Source organism: Ambystoma mexicanum, chromosome 8, assembly GCF_040938575.1.
Source record: "Ambystoma mexicanum isolate Mex_15411 chromosome 8, UKY_AmexF1_1, whole genome shotgun sequence".
Taxonomy (NCBI): Eukaryota; Metazoa; Chordata; class Amphibia; order Caudata; family Ambystomatidae; genus Ambystoma; species Ambystoma mexicanum.
The window spans coordinates 1,454,842,250-1,454,864,155 of record NC_090929.1 but is presented as its reverse complement, the minus strand read 5'-3'; the positions used below and the strand labels follow the sequence as shown (position 1 = coordinate 1,454,864,155).

Genomic DNA, 21,906 nt, shown 5'->3' with positions numbered 1-21,906 from the left:
GGCTGATCTTAGGAGGGCGAGCAGGCTATAGGAAGGTACAAAGAACTTATAGCAAACATATGGTCCAAAGAAACACCTATACAACTCTGGGAGTTATATGAAAACAATGGATATATATATATATGATACATTACTCACCGTAATCTTATTTCTGATGCTTGTATCGGCTTAGATTCACATGCTATGCATAGGCCGACATCTAGTGGAAGCGGAGTAGTACAGTTGTTTTCAAAACTCAAAAAGTCTAGTTTATTTACTTGTATAGCGCACCCCATCCAAGGGTATCTGGGCGCTGTTACTTGAAAACAGGCAGTTACAGGACATACTATACAAGACCCACAAGAAAGGGGATGAGGTGTGTTACATATCATTTTACAAGCATGTGTGTAGATGGGGCAAACAGCTGTATGGTGACAAATATACACAAATACAATACACCGAATATACAGGCAAAGGCACAAATAAATATGCAGTCACTAAACCTAGATCACAATAGAGAAGTGCGAGTTTACAGGTCTCTAGTCCTTAGCTAAAAGTCATATTTACAGCAGGGATAGAGCAGCACAGGCTGTGAGTGCGCATGAGTTAGAGAAGCACCGGAGCAGATTGGGCTATGAGCCATGCTTTGGTTTTAGCTCTGAAGGACCAGAATGCAGGCTCTGCTCTAATGTCAGATGGGAGGGAGTTCCAGCATTTAGCCGCTAACACTGGGAAACTGGATCCTTCTGCTGTTTTTAGATTGAAATTTGGGATGTGAGTTGGTTGAGATGGAACAAGTTACTTACCTGTAACTGTTGTTTTCCAGCATGGGTCTGGCATGGCTTTACATGCTCATGAATATTCCCCGTCAGGCTGGGAATCCTCAGTAAAGAAAGAAAAAATCAGTTTCAGTTTCGTTTTTGAACCATCTTTCTACTAGTAACCAATCACTGGTCTCTGCGTCATACTGCCCCCAGCCAATGACTGCCCTCTACCTAAGCCCCTCCTCAGGCAGCCATCTTCAGATTTGGTAGCACGTAAAGTGGCAGTAGGACCAAGTGAAGAGCCGTAGAGGGGTAGGAGGAAGGGTTCGCATGTGAATCCATGCCAGACCCATGCTGGAGAACAACAGTTACAGGTAAGTAACTTGTTCCTTCTCTAGCATGGGGTCTGGCATGGATTCACATGCTCATGAATATAAGAATACATAGCAGTACACACATGCACAACCACAGGAGGTGGCAAGGCTCAACATTAAGCATTTCATCAACTCAACATTAAGCAACTCTTACCTCCTCACCAGGCCCACATTCAGGTGAACAGGTTGCGCAGCACTGCCTGGCCGACCCTGGGCTCCTCCCTGGAATCCCGGTCGATGCAGTAGAATCTAGTGAAGGTGTGCGTCGACCTCCACGTAGCAGCCCTGCAGATGTCCAGCAGGGGTACGCCAGACAAGAACGCTGTGGTAGCAGCAAATCGCTCTGGTCGAGTAGGCTCTAGGACGGCCGGGCAACGGTCTGTTAGCGAACCGGAGAGCCATCTGGAAATAGAAGCCTTCGAGAGGGCCTTCCCTTGGTTCACAGGGCCAAAGTTTACAAACAGTTGGGATGTCTTCCGAAGGCTCTTCGTGCGGTCCACTTAGAACTTCAGCGCTCTAGCTACATCCAAAGAGTGCAAAGTCCTCTCAGCCGGCGACGAAGGTGACGGGAAGAAAACAGGTAACGCCAAGGGCTCGTTGAGATGGAAGTCCGACGGCACCTTGGGCATGAAGGAGGGGTGCGTCCTCAGCACCACCCTCGACTTGTGGAAAGTCAGGTATGGAGGTTTACAGGAGAGGGCCTAGATCTCTCCCACTCGTCGTGCGGAGGTGATGGCCACAAGAAACTCAGTCTTCCACGAGAGGAACTCAACGGTGCCGAATACAGAGGCTTGAATGGCGGCCCCATGAGCCTGCTCAGCACCACGTTGTGCTCCCTCGCCGGCTCTGGAGCCTTCACTGGCGGGAATGATCGTAACAATCCTTTCATAAACTCCTTCACCAGAAGATGGGACCACAGAGATGATCGTCCTGGAGTTCTGGTGTAGCGGGAGATCGACGTTAGATGTATCTTGATGGAGGTGTGCGCGAGCCCCGCCTTGGCCAGCGACAGTAGGTACGGCAGCACCTGGGGGGGCCGTAATCCATAGAGGGTTAATCTTCTGTGTACGGCACCAGACAGAGAACCTCTTCCACTTATGTCCATAGCACTTGAGAGTCGAGGACGCCCTGGCCTTTGCAAGCACCTCCTTGCAGTCCGCCAGGATATCGTACCCTCCAAACTCTAGTGCTGCAGGAGCCAGGCCTGCAAGTTCAGCGACCCCGGGTCGTGGTGGAGAATGGTGCCTCCTTCTCTGGCGAGGGATTCCGCGTCCATCGGCAGTTTGACGGGGGGGGGGGGCGCTGACATGTCCAGAAGGTCCGGGAACCAGATGCGTCTCGACCACACCGGTGCAACGAGGATCATCCTGCACCGGGACCGTCTGAGTTGGTTGATGAGTCGCAGCAGCAACGGAAACGCATACAGGAACAGGCCGACCCAGGGGAATGAGAAGGCATCGCCCATGCTCCCCGGCTGGGGAAACCTGCTGGCGAACCTCCGACACTTGGTGTTTGTCACTGTCGCAAATAGATCGATCTGGGGGTTGCCCCATCATTGGAATAGCAGATCCACTCGATCCTGTCGTAATTATCACTCGTGGCATGAGCGCAGCTCACGGCTGAGTGAGTCGGCGATCGTGTTCTTTATTCCTGCCAGGTGGAAGGGTACCAGAAACATCCCTTGGGCGATGGCCCAGTGCCACAGATCCTGCACCTCCTTGGATAGGGCTGGGGATCTGGTACCTCCCTGCTTCTGGATGTAGAACATCGTGGTCGTGTGGTCGATGAAGATCCTCACCACCTTAACCTTGGGAACGGAAGGAACAACCTGAGGGCCCAGAACACGGCCCGGAGCTCCAGTACTTTGATGTGGAGTGACCTCTCCTCCGGGAGCCAAAGGGCTCTTGCGTGGAGATCTCCGGTGTGCGCACCCCATCCCTCTAGGGAGGCGTCAGTCGTCACTGTTTCCTGATGTGCTGGGTCTGGAAGTCCATACCCGCCGCCAGATGTGCGAGGATGCCCCACCACCGGATCGCTTAGCGGAAGGTCTCGTTGAGCAAGATCCTGTCTTCGAAGCTGCCCACCGCTTACATCCAGCGGGCGTGGAGGAATTCTTGTAGTGGCCGCATCCGCAATCTGCACAGGCGCACTAGGAAGATGCACGAGGACATCATGCCGAGAAGGGACTTGATGGACCTCACCCTGGCCACGTCCGTGGTCAACAGCCGCTGCACCTTTCCCATGATGGCCTTCGTCCTTTCCTCCGACGGCGAGGCCAGTGGCGCAACTGTGTCGAGCTTGGCTCCCAGAAACAGTGCGACCTGCGACGGAACCAGGTGGGATTTGGGGAAGTTGGAGAATCCTAGATCCGTGAGCAGTTGGACGGTCTTTGCTGTGTGCTCGACGGCGAGATCTCTTGTCTTTGCGCGGATGAGTCAATCGTCCCGGTAGGGGTAGACGTGGATCCCCTGCAGGCGCAGCCACGCCGCCACTGGTGCTAGGCACTTGGTGAATACCCTGGGTGGCGACTTTGATCCAAAAGGAAGGGCCTTGAATTCGTAGTGCCATCCTTTCACTACGAATCCGAGAAACCTTCAATGTCCTTTTAGAATGGGGATGTGAAAGTAGGCATCCTCCAAGTCCAGCGACGATAGAAAGTCGCCTTCCTCCAGCTGCCCCAGCACGTGCTGGAGGGTGACCATCCGGAACTTCTGGGCCTTGATGTACTTGTTTAAATGACAAAGGTCCAGGATGGGTCACCAACCACCGGTCTTCTTTCTTATGAGGAAGTATCGAGAGTACACTCCGGAGCCCCGGAGCCTCTTTGGGACAAGCTCAATGGCTCATTTCTTCAGCATCGCCCTTACTTCCAGCAGCAGTTGTGGGATGTGGTTTTCCTTCCTGGCCACAGGTGGAATGCGGGGGCACTTCTTTAAAAACTCGAGGGTGTGCCCACGGGCCAGGGCATCCAGCACTCATCGGTCGGTGGAGATGGCTGTCCAGTTAAAGCACCGAATGAAAAAGGATTGAATGCAAAAGGATCGACACAATAGGGCCGAAAACAAAAAGGATCGAAATTTTTTTCTTTAATTATATATTTTTGTTGGTTTTCGTATAGGTAAAAATAATGGTTTTTACCAAGAAAACAACAAATAAATTAAAAAATGTTCGATCCTTTTGTTTTCGGCACTTTTGAGTCGATCCTTTGACCATTCGACCCTTTTTTTCCAATCCTTTAACCTATAACCGTGGAGATGGACTCCCACACGCTGATGAACTTCGCCAGCTGGCCCTCCCACCGGGGTGCTCAGGTGGGGGCCTGACGCTACGGCCGGTTCAGTCCTGCTTGGCAGCAGCCTTGCCGCCTTGGCCTCCTTGGTGACAACAAGCTCCTCCTGACTTGCCTGGTCCTCTGTAGGCCTCCTGCAACGAGGAGCGGGCCGCCTGGCAGTACATTGAGGAACCGCCGCCAAATCCTTTGGAGGCACCTTGCTTGCCCCCGGAGTTCCGAAAGGGTGACCGTCATTGCTGCAAAACCCCCAAGGCCCGGGCCGTCTCTGTGTCAGCCTTGATGGCCTGCAATGATTCGTCCACTGTCTTGCCAAACAGGTTATTCCCTTCGAAGGGCATGTCCAAAACTCTGGTTTGCACGCCCTGGCGGAAATCGGTTGCCTTGAGCCAACCACGCCGTCGAAGACCAATACCGTTGCCCAACTGACGGAAACCAGTGTCAGCAATACATAGCAGTACACACATGCACAACCACGGGAGGTGGCAAGGCTCAACATTAAGCATGGCAACCGTTATGGCGTGGTCCGACGCCACCTCACCTTCCTGCAGGATCTCCAGGGCCTCCGCCCTCTTGTCGTCCGGGAGGAAGTCCAGCAGAGGAGCTATATGAAACCAAAGCTCCCTGTCGTAGCGGGCCACAATCGCTAAGGCGTTGCCCGCTTTAATCGTCATCTAAGGTCTCGTAACAGCTATCTAATTTATTTAAACGAGTTTGGGAACCGATGATCAGTAGTTCGGTTTATTCATCATTAAAACAAAGACTGAGTAGCCATCCAGGTTTGGATCTCTAGATAGGGGTCATTGATCAGTTCAGTGTCTTTGGTATAGCATCCAGTGAGTGTGATGAGAATCTGGGTGTCATCCGCATAGTTGGTATAGGTGACACCCAGATTGTCGAGGAGTTCAAATAGGAGCTTCGTAAAGATATTGTAAAGTGTGGGCGATACGCATGATCCTTGTAGGGCTCCGCAATTAGCAGGCATTGGCGGCGCTGAAGCCAGAGGCGAGAAAACTCTTGTGGTTCTATTAGAAAGGAAGGACTGTATCCATCTAGCTGCATTCAGTGAGAAGGCAGCTGCTGCAGTTAGATGTTGGGTTAGGATATTATGGTCAACCAGGTCAAAGGCTGCAGATAGATCAAAGAGGTGAAGGATGGCTATCTTGCCTCTATCTTTGAGTTCATCCATCTGAATCTTGAGATCTAGCAGAAAAGGGACGTCGACAGGGCGTGCCAGTAATACTATCCCTAATGCGATGTCAACTGTACCCATGGTCCTTCACGCGTCGAGGTCCCTCAGATTGTTTTGTTCTGACATGAGGTTGCATGAAGTGTAGCGTGGGTACAGGTGTAACCAAGCAGCTAGATAACAAAGCTCATAACATCTATGCACCTTCTCTCAGGGGAGGAAGGGTGGGCGTGAATCTAAGCAGATACAAGCATCAGAAATAAGATTACGGTGAGTAATGTGTCCCTTCTGAGGCTTGTGGAATCCGCTAAGATCACATGCTATGCATAGATTACCGAAAAGTGTTAGGAGAAGGTGGTGGGTGATGAGGAGCAGTGGCAAATAGATGTTTTAGAACTGCTTGTCCCATTTGTGTATCTGCTTTGGAATGGGTGTCACTGCAGTAGCGCTGAGTAAAAGTGTGAACAGAGCTCCAAGTAGCTGCTTTGCAAATGTTGTCTAAGGGGACATTTGTGATAAAAGCCAGAGTAGCACCTGTGCTCCATGTGGAGTGAGCTCTTGGTGTAAAAAGCAGTGTCTTGTTTGATAAGGAATAGCATAATTGTATACATCTAACTACCCATCTGGAGATGGCATTCTTGGAAATGTGGTCTCCTTCTCTGCCTGGTGCTACGGAGACAAACAGTTGGTCAGTATTTCTACGCAGCCTGGTCTTGTTTACGTAGTAAAGGACCACCTTCTTCACATCCAGTGTGTGGAGTTTTACCTCCGCTGAGCTAGTTGGATTCTGAAAGAAAGCCGGAAGCTCAATAGATTGGTTCATGTGAAATTTGGAAATTAATTTAGGGGAGAACAGAGGGAGTACGTAAAACGAATATATCTTTAGGAATGATAAAGGGTCCTGCACTGACAATGCTTCCAATTCACTAACTCTTTTTATGGAGGTAATAGTCACTAAGAAGGCAGTCTTGTATGTCAGGTGTTTAAGACTTTACTTATACATAGGCTCGAATGGGGGCCTCATGAGCTTTGCGAGTACAACATTGAGATCCCCATCCTGGCAGTGGGTTTCAAATTTGAGGGTGGAGTCTTTTTACTCCCTCCATAAATGCCTTAATTACTGGAATCTTCCACCACGATACCTTACTTTGAGAGCTGGTATATGCTGATAAAGCCGCCAGGTGGACCTTTATAGAGTTTAATACTAACCCCGAATCTAACAAGTGGAGCATATAATTTAGAATGTGTGAAGGAGTACATTTTATGGGGTTAATTTGTTTAGACTGGCACCAAATTACACATCTGTTCCACTTGTCGAACTAACAGTGTCTAGTGTTTGGTTTTTGTGCCTCCTTGAGGATATCCATACACAGCTGTGGTAGATTAAGGGGTCCGAACTCTGACTTCAGGAGCCATGCTGCCAAGTTCATTGAGTGTGGTTGAGGATGCACAGTTGTCCCCCCCACTCCCTTGTTGGGTTAACCGGTTGGTTTGACACGGGAGCTTGATGGGAATCGCACATCGCCAGTTTGCGCAGATGTGGATACCACGGCTGTCTCGCCCACATGGGAACAACTAGGATGAGTTCATCTGTTCTCTGTGCATATTGTTCACTATCCTGCTCATTAATGAAGTTGAGGGAAAAGCGTAAGCAAATTTCCCTGACCAGTTCATCCATAGAGCCTGGCTGGGGGAACCTGGATGCTACGTCTGGGCATTGCTTGTTTTCTCCTGTAGCAAACAAGTCTAGTGTGGGGTAACCCCATTGAGAGAAGAGGTGGTCTACGACCCTTGTGTCTAGTTGCCACTCGTGTTCCTCTGGTAGGGGATCTCTGCTCGAGAGTGGAGTTCCCCTGGAACATGTTGTGAGGATAGGAATATTTTCCGTTTGAGTGCCCATTTCCAAATTTGTTGTGCTAGTTTGGACAAATTTGGAGAGCGTATGCCCCCTGTTTGTTGATGCAAAACATTGCCGTAGTGCTGTCGGTGAGGACTTGCACCGACTGCTAGGTGTATCTCAAATGCCTGAAGCGACTTGAACACCAGCACTACAGCAGATTGATGTGGTTCTGGGCCGTGGCATGAGTCCAGAACCTGTGCTATGTGATGAAGGTGATGAGCCCCTCCCACCCGGCGAGAGACGTGTCCGTCGTAACTATCGCCTGCTCTTCTGGATCGTGGAAGGGTTTCCCCTTCAACAGATTTTCTGTCATCCACCAGTGAAAGCTTTCTACCAATGTTGGCAAAACAACCACTAGATTGTCCCACTGACCACTTGCCTGAGACCACTGTTTCATCAACCATTCCTGCATGGGTCGCATGCACAGGTTTGCGTGCGGTACCAGGTAAATGCAAGATGCCATCATGCCTAGCAAACACAAAGCTTTGCGTACGCTTATCTGGCGGCCAGCCTGATAATTAGGTATTCGCAGTAACATATTTTGGACTCTTTCCTCTGTCAGGAAGACCAACCCCTCTTTTGAGTCTATTACAGCTCCTAGGAACTGTTTGGTCGTGCTTGGCACTAGGCTCGATGTTTTCTCATTTATTGAGAAGCCCAATAGAAAGAGAAGGTTTATAGTTCTTTGAATGTTTTGCCTGCAAATTTGGGGAGTCTCCCCTGTAATCCGCCAGTTGTCCAGGTAAGCGTACACTGGGATTGCTTGCCTGAGCAGGTCTGCTGCCGCCACCACCAGTACCTTTGTTAATACCCTTGGTGCGGAAGCTATTCCGAAGGGTAGCACCTTGAATTGGTAGTGCTGGTTTGCCATCTTGAACTGCAAGTATCTTCTGTGCACCGGGAACATGGAGATATGAAACTAGCCACCTTTCATATCCAATGTTGCCATGTAGTCTCCCCGCTTTAGCAGAAGGGTTACTTCTTGTAGCGTAGTCATGCTGAACTTTTGTGGCTTGACATAGGTGTTTGCAGGGCGTAGGTCTAATACTGGGCGCATTGTTAGATTTTTTTGGCACAAGCAAGTAGGTTGAATATATCACCTTGTTTACCTGGTTCGCCGGGACAACTTCTATGGCGTCTTTTTGTATCAGTTTTGCACTTTTCTTGAAAACTGATGCATTGTTCTTCCTTCGAGTGAGTCTAGATGCGGGGGATGGTTCTGGGGTTGCTGGATCAGTTCCGAACAATAACTGACCGCCAAGGTGGATAGCTCCCATTTGAGGTGATTCCCTCCCCCATGCTTGGGTGAAGTTTGAAATATGCCCTCCTACTGGAGAGGCATGGGAGAGCATCTGAAGCGGATTGTCATTGTTTTGGAGGTGTGGCTACACCTCTATAAGTGGAGGACCTCCCCCGGCCGGGAGATCTGCGCTGTCCCCTTTGGTAACCCTATGAGGCCTGGCCTTGATTGTTACCCCGGGACGATCCTTGATTTTGATTGTAGCTTGAACCCCTCTGAATTTTGTCAGCGAAAGCAATGAAAATTACTATCGTTACCTCTTTGCCCTGTGGTTTTATTGGTAAACTGGCTCAAGGACTTTAAGGTGTCGTATTCCTCTTTAGCCGATTTAGGGCGCGTTCAAGGGCCTTCCCGAAGAGGACATTGGGGTCAATTGGCATATTAAGCAGCGTAGCTGGAGTCTCCTGCTTGAAGCCAGACTGGCGTAGCCACGCATGTCTCTTAATAATAGTCCCTTTGGCAATAATTCTGCCTGCATTGTCAGCAGCGTCTAGACTGCGCTTGAATTTGCAGCTAGAAACTGCTTTGCCTTCTGTCGCTTCCATGTCCAATTGAGTCTTAAGGGGTCCCAGAGCTGAAGACAATAATGCGGACACCTAATCCCATTTATGGCAGTCATAACTCGCCAGAAGTGTGGTATTGTAGCGATTTGAGCCGAAGAGGCTATTTTCTGCCCCATAGTATAAAGCTTCTTACTTTCTTGTCTAATGGTGGTGCCTCTGAGACTAAGGGTGTCCCTGCTCTTTTTCTTGTTGTAACTACAAAAGAGTCTGGCTTGAGCTATCCCCTGATATAGAGAGGATCCGTAGAAGCAGGTCGCAAGAGCTTCTCCATGGACGGATTAACTGCCTGCGTCTGATTAGGTGTTTCCAGGATAGACTGCAGGATGGGAATTAACTTCGAGACTGCCTTTTTATCCCCTAAAATGTCCTCAACAAAGTCCTTGTCTTGTCGAGTCTCCTGCATGTTAATCTGAAAATGTTCAGCTGCCTTGATGAGCATGTCATTTTGTAGTGGCTGGTTGTTTATAGGTGAATCTGCTTGAGGTGAGGGCTGACCCTTGTTCTTTAGGGCCGCTGTCCAGGATTCCTCTTCCTGAGGAAATAATCCCCGTCTTTGTGAGGATGGGATTCCCTCTCCCTGGGTGTAGAATGAGACCTTTCCTTATGAGGTGTCTTAGAAGAGTGCTTCTTGGACTCCTTCCCTGTCAGCAGGCTTTTTGGGACGTGTTTCTTTACCAGGTCGGCTAAACCCAACTATATGGAGTCTTTAGCCGTTTTTGACAAGGCAGGTCAAACTTTGGTTGTGTGGTGACCCGCCGTCTCGTCTGTCAATGTGCGATGGCTGGTAATGGATTTAGACACAACGTCTGTGCTGTCTTTCGACAGTCGGGCCAGTCATGTGGCGATCGGGACCTAGAGTGCCCAGGGGACAGGGATTCTATGCACCTCTCCCTAGACGTGTGTGGGCCCTTGGTCAAGGAACGCGTCAAGACACAGCCCTTGGCTGTCTGCTTTGAGAAAGGGGCTGTGCGAGTGCTGATGCCGCCGGGGGTAGTCCCCGTAACAGGGCTGCTGGGGTCTGGGGCTTGCGCTTGGGAAACTGAAGTATCCCCTTTGCCTTCACCATCCGAAAACGCGGTATTGCTGCCGTCGCCCGTCGCTGTAGGTCCCCTTCATGTCCATGGTGGCCTTGGCCTGCATGGCCTGGTGGGCCAAGCACTTAGTTAAACAGTCCTTTAACGTCTCACGTTGAACAACTGTTCCGTTCAACGTGATCCTGATGGAGACAAAGGTTGCACACCAGGTGCTTGTCGACCGAGGGGAATTTTTTGTTGCACTTTGGGCAGAACTTGAAAGGGGCAGCAGCTAGGCGAAGATAATGTATGAAAAAGGGTAAATGCATTCTCAAATGTCGTCCCCCCCCCGCCCTCCTCTCTCCCTACTGTGTGGGCCGAAGTCCGAAGCAGCCCTCCAAGGCCGGAAGGATCCGTCTATGGGAGTTTGACAGTCAATTTCTTCAAAGCTGTCAGTGATGTTATCGATAGTCAGCGAACGAAAGATATAAAGTATAGGAAGAGTAACTAACTAATTTGATAAATCAATGGCGTTATGCTGAAATCAGAACCCTGCGATATAGTGTTCGTCTACGATGGCAGGAAAAAAAACAATCTGAGGGACCTCTATGCGTGAAGGACCATGGGTACAGTGGACGTCACACTAGGGATAGTATTACTGGCACGCCCTGTCGACGTCCCTTTTCAAACTTCAAAAACAACTGTAATACTCCGCCGCTTCCACTAGATGTCGGCCTATGCACTGCATGTGATCGAAGCAGATTCCACAAGCCTCAGAATATATGATACATTACTCACCGTAATCGTATTTCTGATGCTTGTATCTGCTTAGATTCACATGCGACCCACCCTTTCTCCCCTCCGAGAGAAGGCGCATGATTGCTTGTAGTCTTACCTTCTGTCTATCTGCTTGGATTATCTGATAGTCTTTTCAGAGAGTGAGTAACACAGCTGGATACAGTTAATAATCCACTTCGAGATGGCACCTTTAGAGACGCGATCCCCCTCTCTGCCTGTAGCTACGGAGACAAACAGTTGATCTGTTTTCCTTAGCGGTCTGGTTTTATTTACATAGTAGAGGACCGCCCTACGCACATCTAGGGTGTGTAGTTTCACCTCAGCCGAGCTTTGCGGGTTCTGGAAGAAAGCCGGAAGCTCGATGGACTGGTTTACATGGAATTTTGATATAAATTTAGGCGAGAACCTAGGGTGTGTGAGTAAAACCAGTTTGTCTTTATGGATAGTAAAGAAGGGATCCTGCACTGACAGAGCCTGAATTTCACTGACCCTTCTTATAGAAGTAATAGCTACTAAGAAGGCCGTTTTATAAGTCAGGTGTTTGAGACTGCTTTTATGCATGGGTTCGAAAGGGGGGCCCATGAGCTTGGCTAGCACCACATTAAGGTCCCACCCTGGTGGTGGGTTTGAAATAGGAGGGTGAAGTCTCTTTACTCCTTCCATGAAGGCTTTAACTACTGGTACTTTCCATCACGAAACCTTGCTATGGGAAGTGGTGTAAGCCGAGAGGGCTGCCAGGTGTACTTTCAGTGAGTTAAAAACCAATCCTGCATCTAGCAGGTGGAGCATGTATGTAACAATAGTGGAAGGAGTGCAATCAACTGGGTTGATTTGTCTACTCTGGCACCAGATAACGAACCTCTTCCACTTGTCAGAGTAACAGTGCCTTGTGTTTGGTTTCCTAGATTCCTTTAGGATGTCCATACACCTCTGTGGTAAATTGAGGTGTCCAAACTCTGACCTCAGGAGCCATGCTGCCAGGTTCATTGAGTTGGGTTGCTGGTGCACTGTTTGACCTTGGTGCTGGGACAGTAGGTTGTACCAGGCTGGAAGTTTGATGGGCTCGCACACCGCCATCCTGCGTAGGTGTGGGAACCACGGTTGTCTTGCCCACATGGGAGCAACTAGGACGAGCGTCATCGACTCCCTGTTCATCTTGTTCACCACCTTCCTGATGAGGAGTTGGTGGAAAAGCGTACGCAAACATCCCTGACCAGTTCATCCACAGGGCGTTCCCCTGGGAGTCTGGTTGGGGGAACCTGGATGCAAATCCTGGGCACCGTCTGTTTTCGCTTGTGGCGAATAGGTCTATAGTGGGGAAACCCCACTGAGAGAAGAGATCTTCTACGACCTCTCTGTGAAGAACCCATTCGTGTTCCTCTGGGAGGGAGTCTCTGCTCAGAGCATCCCCTAGGGAATTGAGCTCCCCTGGAACATGTTGTGATGACAGGAAGATGTTCCGTCTGAGTGCCCATATCCAGATTTTCTGGGCAAGCTTGGACAGATTTGGCGAGCGAGTCCCTCCTTGCTTGTTCAGGTAGAACATGGCTGTAGTGCTGTCCGTCCGGATTTGCACTGACAGGTTTAGTAGGTGGGGCTCGAACGCCTGAAGCGCTCTGAATACTGCCAGAAGCTCTAGCAGGTTGATGTGGTTCTTGGCCACTGAGTGAGACCAGAGACCCTGAGCTGTGTGGTGGAGATGGTGAGCTCCCCACCTCGTCAGACATGCATCGGTAGTGACTACTGCCTGTACTTGGGGATCGTAAAAGGGTTTCCCCTGTGCGAGATTCTCTCTTGTCCACCAGTGAAGGCTTTGTACCAGTGTTGGCGAAACGACCACTAGATCGTCCCACTGACCACTTGCCTGAGACCACTGTTTCGCCAACCATTCTTGCATGGGACGCATGCATAGGCGCGCGTGGGGGACCAGGTAAATGCATGACGCCATCAGGCCCAGTAAATGCATTGCTTTGCGTACCGTTATTTGTTGACCGGACTGATGATGCGGAATTTGCAGTAGTATATTCCGAATTCTTTCTTCTGAAGGAAAGGTCAACCCCTCCTGGGTATCTAGGATTGCTCCTAGGAATTGTTTTGAGGTGCTTGGCACCAGGCTTGACTTCTTCTCGTTGATTGAGAAGCCTAACTCGTGGAGGAGGTCGATAGTCCTTTGAATGTTTGTCCTGCAAATTCCTCGGGTTTCCCCCGTTATGAGCCAGTCGTCCAGATAAGGGTACACTGGGATTGCCTCCCTGCGTAGGTGTGCAGCCGCCACCGCCAGTACCTTGGTGAATACCCTTGGTGCTGAAGCTATCCCGAAGGGCAGTACCTTGAATTGGTAGTGCCGACTGTCCACCGTGAAGCGCAAGTACTTTCTGTGTGCTGGGAACATGGAAATATGAAAATAAGCATCTTTCATATCCAAGGTTGCCATGTAATCCCCTTTTTTAGGAGGGGGATTACCTCTTGTAGCGTGGTCATACGAAATTTTTGGGGCTCGACATACTTGTTGGCAGGCCTTAAGTCCAATAATGGGCGCATTGTCAAGTCTTTCTTTGGCACAAGGAAGTAAGTTGAATAAATACCCTTGTTTACCTGGTGTCCCGGGACGAGTTCTATCGCGTCCTTTTGTAGAAGAATGGCGATCTCCTCGAGGAGAATCTTCTGATGTTCTAAGGAGTGTACTCTTTGTCATGGAGGATGGTTCTGGGGACGCTGCAGTAGCTCTATACAATATCCCGTGGATACTGTTGACAGCACCCATCTGTCTGATGTGATCCCTTCCCAAGCCTGGGTGAAGTTTGAAATGCGTCCCCCTACTGGGGTTGCGTGAGAAGGGACCCTGAACTGAGCGTCACTGCTTTGATGGAGGCGTGCCGCCTCCCGTGCTGGGGCTGCCTCTGCCTTTACCACGACCTCTCCTATTACCTCTGCCGTAACCCTGGGTAGACTGTTGGTTGTTGTTCCACTGTGTACCCTGCCCCTGGCAATAGTTAGATCCTCTCTGGGAATTTTGGCCGCGTGGGCGACGAAAATTACTATTCCCTCTCTGGTTAGGGGGTTTATTGGTTAACTGACCAAGGGATTTGAGTGTCTCGTATTCGTCCTTGACATTTTTCTGTGCGTCTTCGACCGCCTTACCAAACAACAGATCGGCTTCCACTGGTTTGTCCAACAATGATGCCTGTGTTTCTGGCTTAAAACCAGACTGCCGTAACCACGCATGTCTCTTGATAACAGTACCTTCTGCTATCAATCTGCCTGCGTTGTCCGCGGCGTCGAAGGTTGCTTTCAAAATGCAACCAGACACGGCTCTACCCTCTGCGGAAATCCGAGCTAATTGGCCCTTTAACGGTTCAGGAGAAGAGGCTATGAGAGCCGCGACTTCTTCCCACTGATGGCAGTTGTAGCTGGCCAACAGGGGGGTGGAGTTAGCAATCCTTCCTTGATAGGCGGACGTTGAGGCTACCTTCCTGCCGAAACAGTATAGTTTTTTGCTCTCCTTGTCGGGAGGAGCTTCCGACGAAGACAAGGGTGTCCCAGCCCTCTTACGAGTGTTGGTGACAACTAGGGAGTCTGGCTTCAGATGTCATCTTATATAGAGAGGGTCAGACTGAGCTGCCCTGAAAAGTTTTTCAACCCTGGGATTGACTGCTCTGGTGAGGTTTGGGTTCACCAGGGACGGATCTATTCTCCGCTGAATGGATTTAAGGATAGGGATGGTCTGGGCAACAGGCCTCCTTTCTCCCACTAACTCTTCTGCGAAGTCCCTTTCCTCCTGTACACCGTGGGTGTCAATGTGGAAATGTTCTGCTGCGCAAGCGAGAACCTCATTTAGGAGGGGTTGGTTATCGATCGGGGAGTCGGTAACCGGGGCTTCGTTCTCTACTGGGGAATCTACTCTGTATGTTTCCGGGTCATCCTCTTCTTCCTCCTGGTCCTCATCATCCCCATAGTAGGCCGTCCCGGTTTGCTCTTCTATCAACCCAAAATCTTGGTCTTCACAAAAGGAAGCCTCTCCTTGATACCGTGAGTATGGTCTTGCGTAAGGTTGTACCTCGAAGGGTTCGGACCTCATTGGAGTTTCAAACCGGGCCTTTTTACTCGGGGGGGATAGGATCACTAGAGCCTGAGGGTGTGGCCCCTTGTGGATCATACAAGAGGAAATGTTCGGGATTTTTATCATAAAAATCAGCCAAAGAAGACATTCTTGACATGACCCTATCTATGTCTTCACTGGACCATTTTTTGGAACTGGGAATGACTCTCTCAGCAAGTCTATGGGATTTATCTTGAGTAGTTTTGCTGGTTGTGGACCTATCAGCAGACCTGGGCTTGTCTGTCTGTTTAGGGGGGGGTGGAGTGTTTCACAGGTGTGGAAGGATGTACAGGTAGTTTCTTCTGCTGTTTTCCCCCCTCCCCGTGCGTAGAAAAATGTTTTCCCTGTCCCTTAGTGGCTCCGGAGTTTTTCGACGCCTGGCGTCGAGGATCGGGAGAGGTGTCCCTGTCCTTCGTGCGTGGGGCCTCGCTGGCTTTAATTGCGGGCTCCGACTCCTGGAGCGCGGCCTGGGGGTGGAAGTCGCCTTCGTCTTCCGACGATTGAACTTCTGTTAGCCTAGGGAGCGAGGCACTCTTGGCAAGAGTGGATGATTGCCTGGAGTCATGCGGCGATCTTGATCGAGAGCGCCCAGAGGACACTGAATCGGACCGTTTTGTCTGTGCCTCTTTCCGAGAACGCGACGTTGTTGAGTCTCGGTTGGACTTATTGTGTTTAGTGTGTGTAGTATGTGAAGCGTGTGTCGCCGGGGGTCTTCCCCATAGCCGCCCTGCCGGACGACCTTCGGAGGTCGGGGACCTGCGCTCGGCTGTCTTTCGACGCGTTATGCCCTCGCCGTCCGAAAGTACGGCGTCGCTGCCATCGCTGAAGGCGCCCTCTGCTGCCATGGCCGCCTGCCTGGCGTGGTGGGCCCAACGCTTCGTCGAACGGTCCTTAAGTGTCTTAGGTTTAAACCTACTACCCGCTCTGCAGTTCGCTTCGGGGTGGTCCCTCGGCAAGCAGAGATTGCACGTGGCGTGACTGTCGACCCAAGGGTATTTGCGATTGCACTTGGGGCAGAATTGAAAAGGGGTACCCTCCATACGCACCTTGAGGCAGCGGGCTGTTAAGTGTAGGAAATGTATAAGGTGTACCTATATATCAAGAGTGTAGAGTATGTACCACCCCCCACTCTCCTACCAGGCCCAGGCCGAGGCCAGCGGCCTTCCGAGGCCCAAATCCGTCGTGCAGCAGCCGACGGTCGATTTCTTCTCCAGCCGGCGTCGAGTGTCGAAGTTCGACGTTGGGGTGGGAAAGGATGTCAATAGATTATTATTTTTAAATTCTAGCAAAAGTATAGCTAAGGCCAGGGGACTCCGCAAAATGCTTCCGACCAGTATGGCGGAAAAAAACAATCTGAGGATCCTAGACGCGTGAGGGATCTTGGGTACAGTGGACGTCACACTAGGGATAGTATTACTGGCACGCCCTGTGTCGACGCCCATTTTCGAGTTTCGAAAAACAAACTGTAATACTCTGCAGCTTCCACTAGATGTCGGCCTATGCACAGCATGTGATCTAAGCAGATTCCACAAGCCTCAGAAATGAACAAGTTACTTCTTTACCTTGTAACGTTCTTTCGACGGGATGTTCCTCCGACGTATTCCTCATCTTAGATATCTCCTTCCAGCTCTGCTGGCCTCGGAAAATTTTCTCTCTAGAGGGCGCTGCGCGTCGACGTCCTCCGAGTCGATGTCCCTCGACAGCCGCCGTATCGAGGTCATCCTGCCTATAAAGGCCGCGCGCAGCGTCCGTTGCTCAGTTCCGTTTTGTAGCCCACAATAATACTTTCTGGACTAGACTAATCACCCTGAAGGAGCGTAAGCTGCAACAACACGGGAAGTAGAACTGCGGGGATGGATGGGAGGGCCGATGAGGAATACGTCGGAGGAACATCCCGTCGAAAGAACGTTACAAGGTAAGAAGTAACTTGTTCTTCGAAGGGATTGTGTCCTCCGACGTATTCCTCATCTTAGATAGGCTCCCATAGCAGTATTCTATTATTGGAGGAGGGAGTACTGACTTCACGCTGTCTTCTATTGATGAATAGAATGCAGTACAGCCCTTCCAAACCTAGTCTCTTGACTGGAGGAGGAATCCAAATTGTAAAAACGTGTAAAGGTAAGGACAGACGACCATGTAGCGGCCGCACAGATGTCTTTAATCGGCACGCCTCTTTTGAGGGCCGATGAAGCTGCAATACCTCTGGTCGAATGAGCCCTAAGGTTTTGAGGGGGCTCTTTCCCTGCCAGTTTATAACATTCCAGAATGGCTAGAATGATCCATCTGGAAATGGTCTGCTTAGTTATTGGTAACCCCAGCTTATGACCTGCGTAACCTAAAAAACAGCTGGTCTGCTTGTCTTATCCTGGCTAGTCTACTGATGTAAAAACTTAAAACCCTTCTAGGGTCTAGCCTGTGTAACCTCTCTTCCTCTTTCCCCGGGTGAGGAGGAGGATAGAAAGATGGTAGGGTAATCTTCTGAGTGATATGGAATTCAGAAACCACCTTTGGGAGGAAATTAGGCTTCACTTGCAGGACAACTTTGTCTTTGTGAAATATTGTGTGAGGGGGTTTACAAGAAAGAGCTTGTAATTTGCTCACCCTTCTAGCAGATGTAAGTGCTATTAATAAAACAGTTTTAAGGGTAAGGAATCTTAACGAACAAGAATGGAGTGGTTCGAAAGGTGTGCCCATCAGGAAAGTTAGTACTAAGTTTAAATCCCATAGGGGAACTTGGAATGGTCTTGGGGGATAAACATTGGTTAACCCCTTTAGAAACTGTATTACCAAGGGTAATTTGAAATAGGATGGTTCTTCCGCAGTGCGCTTAAAGATGGATAGCGCTGCGAGATAGCCCTTAATGGTGCCAACTTGAAGGCCTGAATTCGCCAAATATAGAAGGAAGGACAAACCCATTGGTGTACCACATGAAAAAGGGTCGATATTCTGTTCTCTACACCAGCTGCAAAATCTGTTCCAACGGCAGCGGTATAAAGACTTTGTTGCTGGCCTCCTTGCCGAAAGCAACACCTCCATAACATCATCAGGGAGGTCCCAATCCTTGTACCTCAACCTTTCAGAAGCCAAGCGTGAAGGTTGAGGGTTTTGATGTCTGGATGGAGAACCTGACCTCCCTTCTGTGAGAGTAGGTTCCCTCTGAGTGGAAGTCGAATTGGAGGGCAGATGGACAAGTCTAGAAGGTCCGGGTACCATGTTCTCCTGGACCAATCCGGGGCAATTAGGATCATGGTTCTCCGGAATCTTCTCAACCTCCTGTTCATTTGAGGAATGACAGGGACCGGTGGGAACACGTACAGAAGCGGAAACTCCCAGTCCACTATGAACGCATCTCCCAGAGCTCCTCTCGGGGGAAATTCCCTTGAGCAGAACAGATCGCATTTCCTGTTGACGCTGGTGGCGAACAGATCCACCTGAGGGGTTCCTCAAAGGGCGAAGATCTCTTGAAGGACTTCCTGAGCTAGTTCCCACTCGTGGGAGACTGTGCTCTGCCTGCTCAGAGCGTCCGCTGTCAAGTTCTTCTCTCCGGCTAGGTGAACTGCCGATAGAGAGATTCCTTCTTGGATTGCCCAAGACCAGAGCTGCATCGCCTCTCTGCACAGGGGTAGTGATCCTACGCCTCCTCTTTTGTTGAGGTAATGCATGGGCGTTTTTCCCTTGTACAGCTGGCAGGAACGCCTTCAGCGCAAGTCTGATGGCTCTCAGCTCTAACAGGTTGATATGTAGTCTGGACTCCAACGACCGCTGATGGTCAAGTCGTTGGCGTGGGCTCCCCACCCCGTGAGTGAGGCATCCGTGACTACTGTTATCTCCGGCCAGGGTTGCCACAAATGTTCTCCTTTCAGAATGTTCTCCTGACAGGCCCACCACTGAAGGTCTCGAGCCACCCTGTCGGGAACCTGAAGAAGATCTGTCATTCTCCCTGAGAATTGTGACCACTGAGTCCTCCGTGCCCACTGGAGGGATCTCATTCTCAGGCGAGCCTCTGGCACTAGGAAAATGCAGGATGCCATGAGGCCTAGCAACCTCAAAAAGTCAAAGGCTGGGAGACGTTGGGCATTTTGAAACTTGGTAACCATCTGTAGAATATCTTGAGCCCTCACCTCTGGTGGCGAGGCTTTTCCCAGGGAAGTGTCCAGGATCGCTCCTATGAACTGGAGTCTCTGCGATGGTATCATTTGTGACTTTAAATTGAGGGAGAAGCCCAGTCTGTGAAGGGAGTGGCACACGTGATTTAGTTGGATCTGAGCTTGTTCCGAAGAGACAACCCTGATCAACCAATCGTCCAGGTAGGGGTAGACATGAATCCCTTCCCTCCTTAGACTTGCCGCCACTACCGACATTAACTTGGTGAAGACCCTCGGGGCGGAGGTCAGCCCAAATGGCAGCACTCGAAATTGATAGTGAGAGTTGCCAATTGCGAGCCTCAGGTATTTCCTGTGTTTGAGATGGATAGGCACATGGAAATAAGCGTCCTGAAGGTCCAGAGATACCAACCAGTCCTGGAACTGAAGGGCCTGGAGGATCTGAGAAAGAGTGATCATCTTGAATTTGTCTTTTCTGAGGAATTTGTTCAATTCTCGCAAGTCCAAGATGGGTCTCAGTCCTCCGTCTTTCTTTGGAATGAGAAAGTAAGGGGAGTACCAGCCCTTGTTCCTCTCCGCTACAGGTACCGGTTCTATGGCACCTTTCTCTAGCAGGTCCAAAATTTCCTGCAAGAGGAGCGGATCTGGAGCTTTCTGAGAGCTGATCCCCGGTGGATGACTCTGAGGTATGCGTAGGAGAGGCAGGCAGTAACCTTGGGCAACTGTTTCCAATGACCAAGCATCGGACATGATAGCCTGCCATTCCGCCAGATGTTGAGTCAACCTGCCTCCTACAGGTGTCCTGTGAGGGAAGTCCTCAGAGTGGTTTTGGGGCGGCTGATGCAGATGCCGATGGTAAAGAGGCACCTGCTGTTGCTGCGGCCTTTGAATATCTACCCCGTCCACCTCGGGTAGTTCTTCTTTGTCCCCTTTGAGCCGGTCGTCCTCTACCTCTTCCGAATGCGGAGTAGAAGCGAAAGGACTTGCCTCTCGCAGAGGTTCCTGTGGGACGAAAAGGTGTCTGACGGATTGCAGCGCCTAGGGATTTTGCTGCTGCTTTTGAAGTTTGCAGTTTTTCTAAACTGTCATCCGCCTTTTTCCCAAACAAAGAAGAGCCATCGAATGGCATGTTCAAGAGCCTGGCTTGCACATCTGGGGCAAAACCAGACTTTCTCAACCAAGCGAATCTCCTGGTTGATGTACTTGCCGCCATTGCTCTGCTGATACTGTCAGCCGAATCAATGCCCGTCTGGAGGGATTCGCACATAGCGTCTTTACCGTCCTGTATGATATTCAGGAACGCCTCCCTTTCTTCTCCCTCCGGGATGCAGTCAGCCGCTGTAGAAGCACACTCCCAAAGTGTATGGCTGAATCTAGCAAGGGTGCAAGTAGCATTCACAGATTTTAACGCCATGCTACATGCCGAAAAAAACTTTCTTTGCCATAGCATCATATTTTTTATCGTCCCTGTCCTGTGGGACGGTAGGATAAGCCGTCTTGACATCGGTAGAAGATGCTGCCTGTACCACCAGACTTTCTGGGGATGGGTGTTTTGACAAAAACTCTGGGTCTGTAGAGGATACCCTGTATTTTGTAGACAGTTTTTTATTTACTGCCGGGACACATCTGGGGTTTCCCAGTTCGTCATAATCTTCCTCTGAAGAGCTTTATGGAAAGGCACCACAGGATCCTCCTGTGGGCCTTTATCAAGAATATCCGTGAGGTCATCTTGTTGGAAAGATTGTGAAGGTGCAGACCACCCCATAAACTCTGTGATCCTGGCCATTAAGGCTCTATAGGGGGTTTCAGCATGCTCCCCCGGGTCTGGCCTAGCAAACTCCACCTCAGGGGAAGTGTCTAACCCACTTGCCTCATGTAAGGAATCATGAAGATCCTTTAACCTGCGTTCTTCAGAGGAAAATTCCTCTCTAATTGGGGTTACAGGTCCCTGCAACTCAAATGTGTCTTCCTGTTCAGACAATTCACCCTCTTCCAAAATTGAGGACATAGTTCTCAATTGTTCTGAACTTATAAAGGGTGTAAATCCCATTTCCAAGGCAGAGGGTGCCGAACTTGTCATTATCGGCCTCGAAAACGTCGATGTCGTCGACGCCGAAGGCTTCAAGCGTGGCGTCGAAAACAAAGGCGGAGACCTCGATGACCTCGACAGAATTGGGATTCTACTCGACAATCTCGAAGCCATTGTCATCGAGGACCTGGGGATAGTCACTGGGTGTGTCGTGACCGTGACTTTTCTTGGTGTCGATGCCGGTGTCGAAGCTGGCGTCGAGTCGACAGACCCGTGTGTCGAAGGTCCCTTCGACAACGGCGTCGAAGACACCGACCTCGGCGTTGACGGAACCCTCGTCGACGGCGTCGACGGAACCTTCGAGGAAGGTTTGGAGGTCATAGTCCTACTCGAGGGTTCGAGACGCGCTCGAGAGGTTTCCTTTGCCGGGTACTGCGACTCCCGGCGTTTTTGACCTTCGGGTCTTTCGACCAGAGCATCGCTCTCAGCAGTCTTCGAGGGGGTTG

The 21,906-nt window shown here is 50.3% G+C and overlaps 1 protein-coding gene across 1 annotated transcript in view; it reads right to left on the bottom strand.

Annotated features, from left to right (window-relative positions):
* The window catches only part of OGA (O-GlcNAcase), an 867,474-nt gene that overhangs the window by 511,453 nt on the left and 334,115 nt on the right, over nucleotides 1–21,906 (bottom strand). The window lies entirely within an intron of this gene.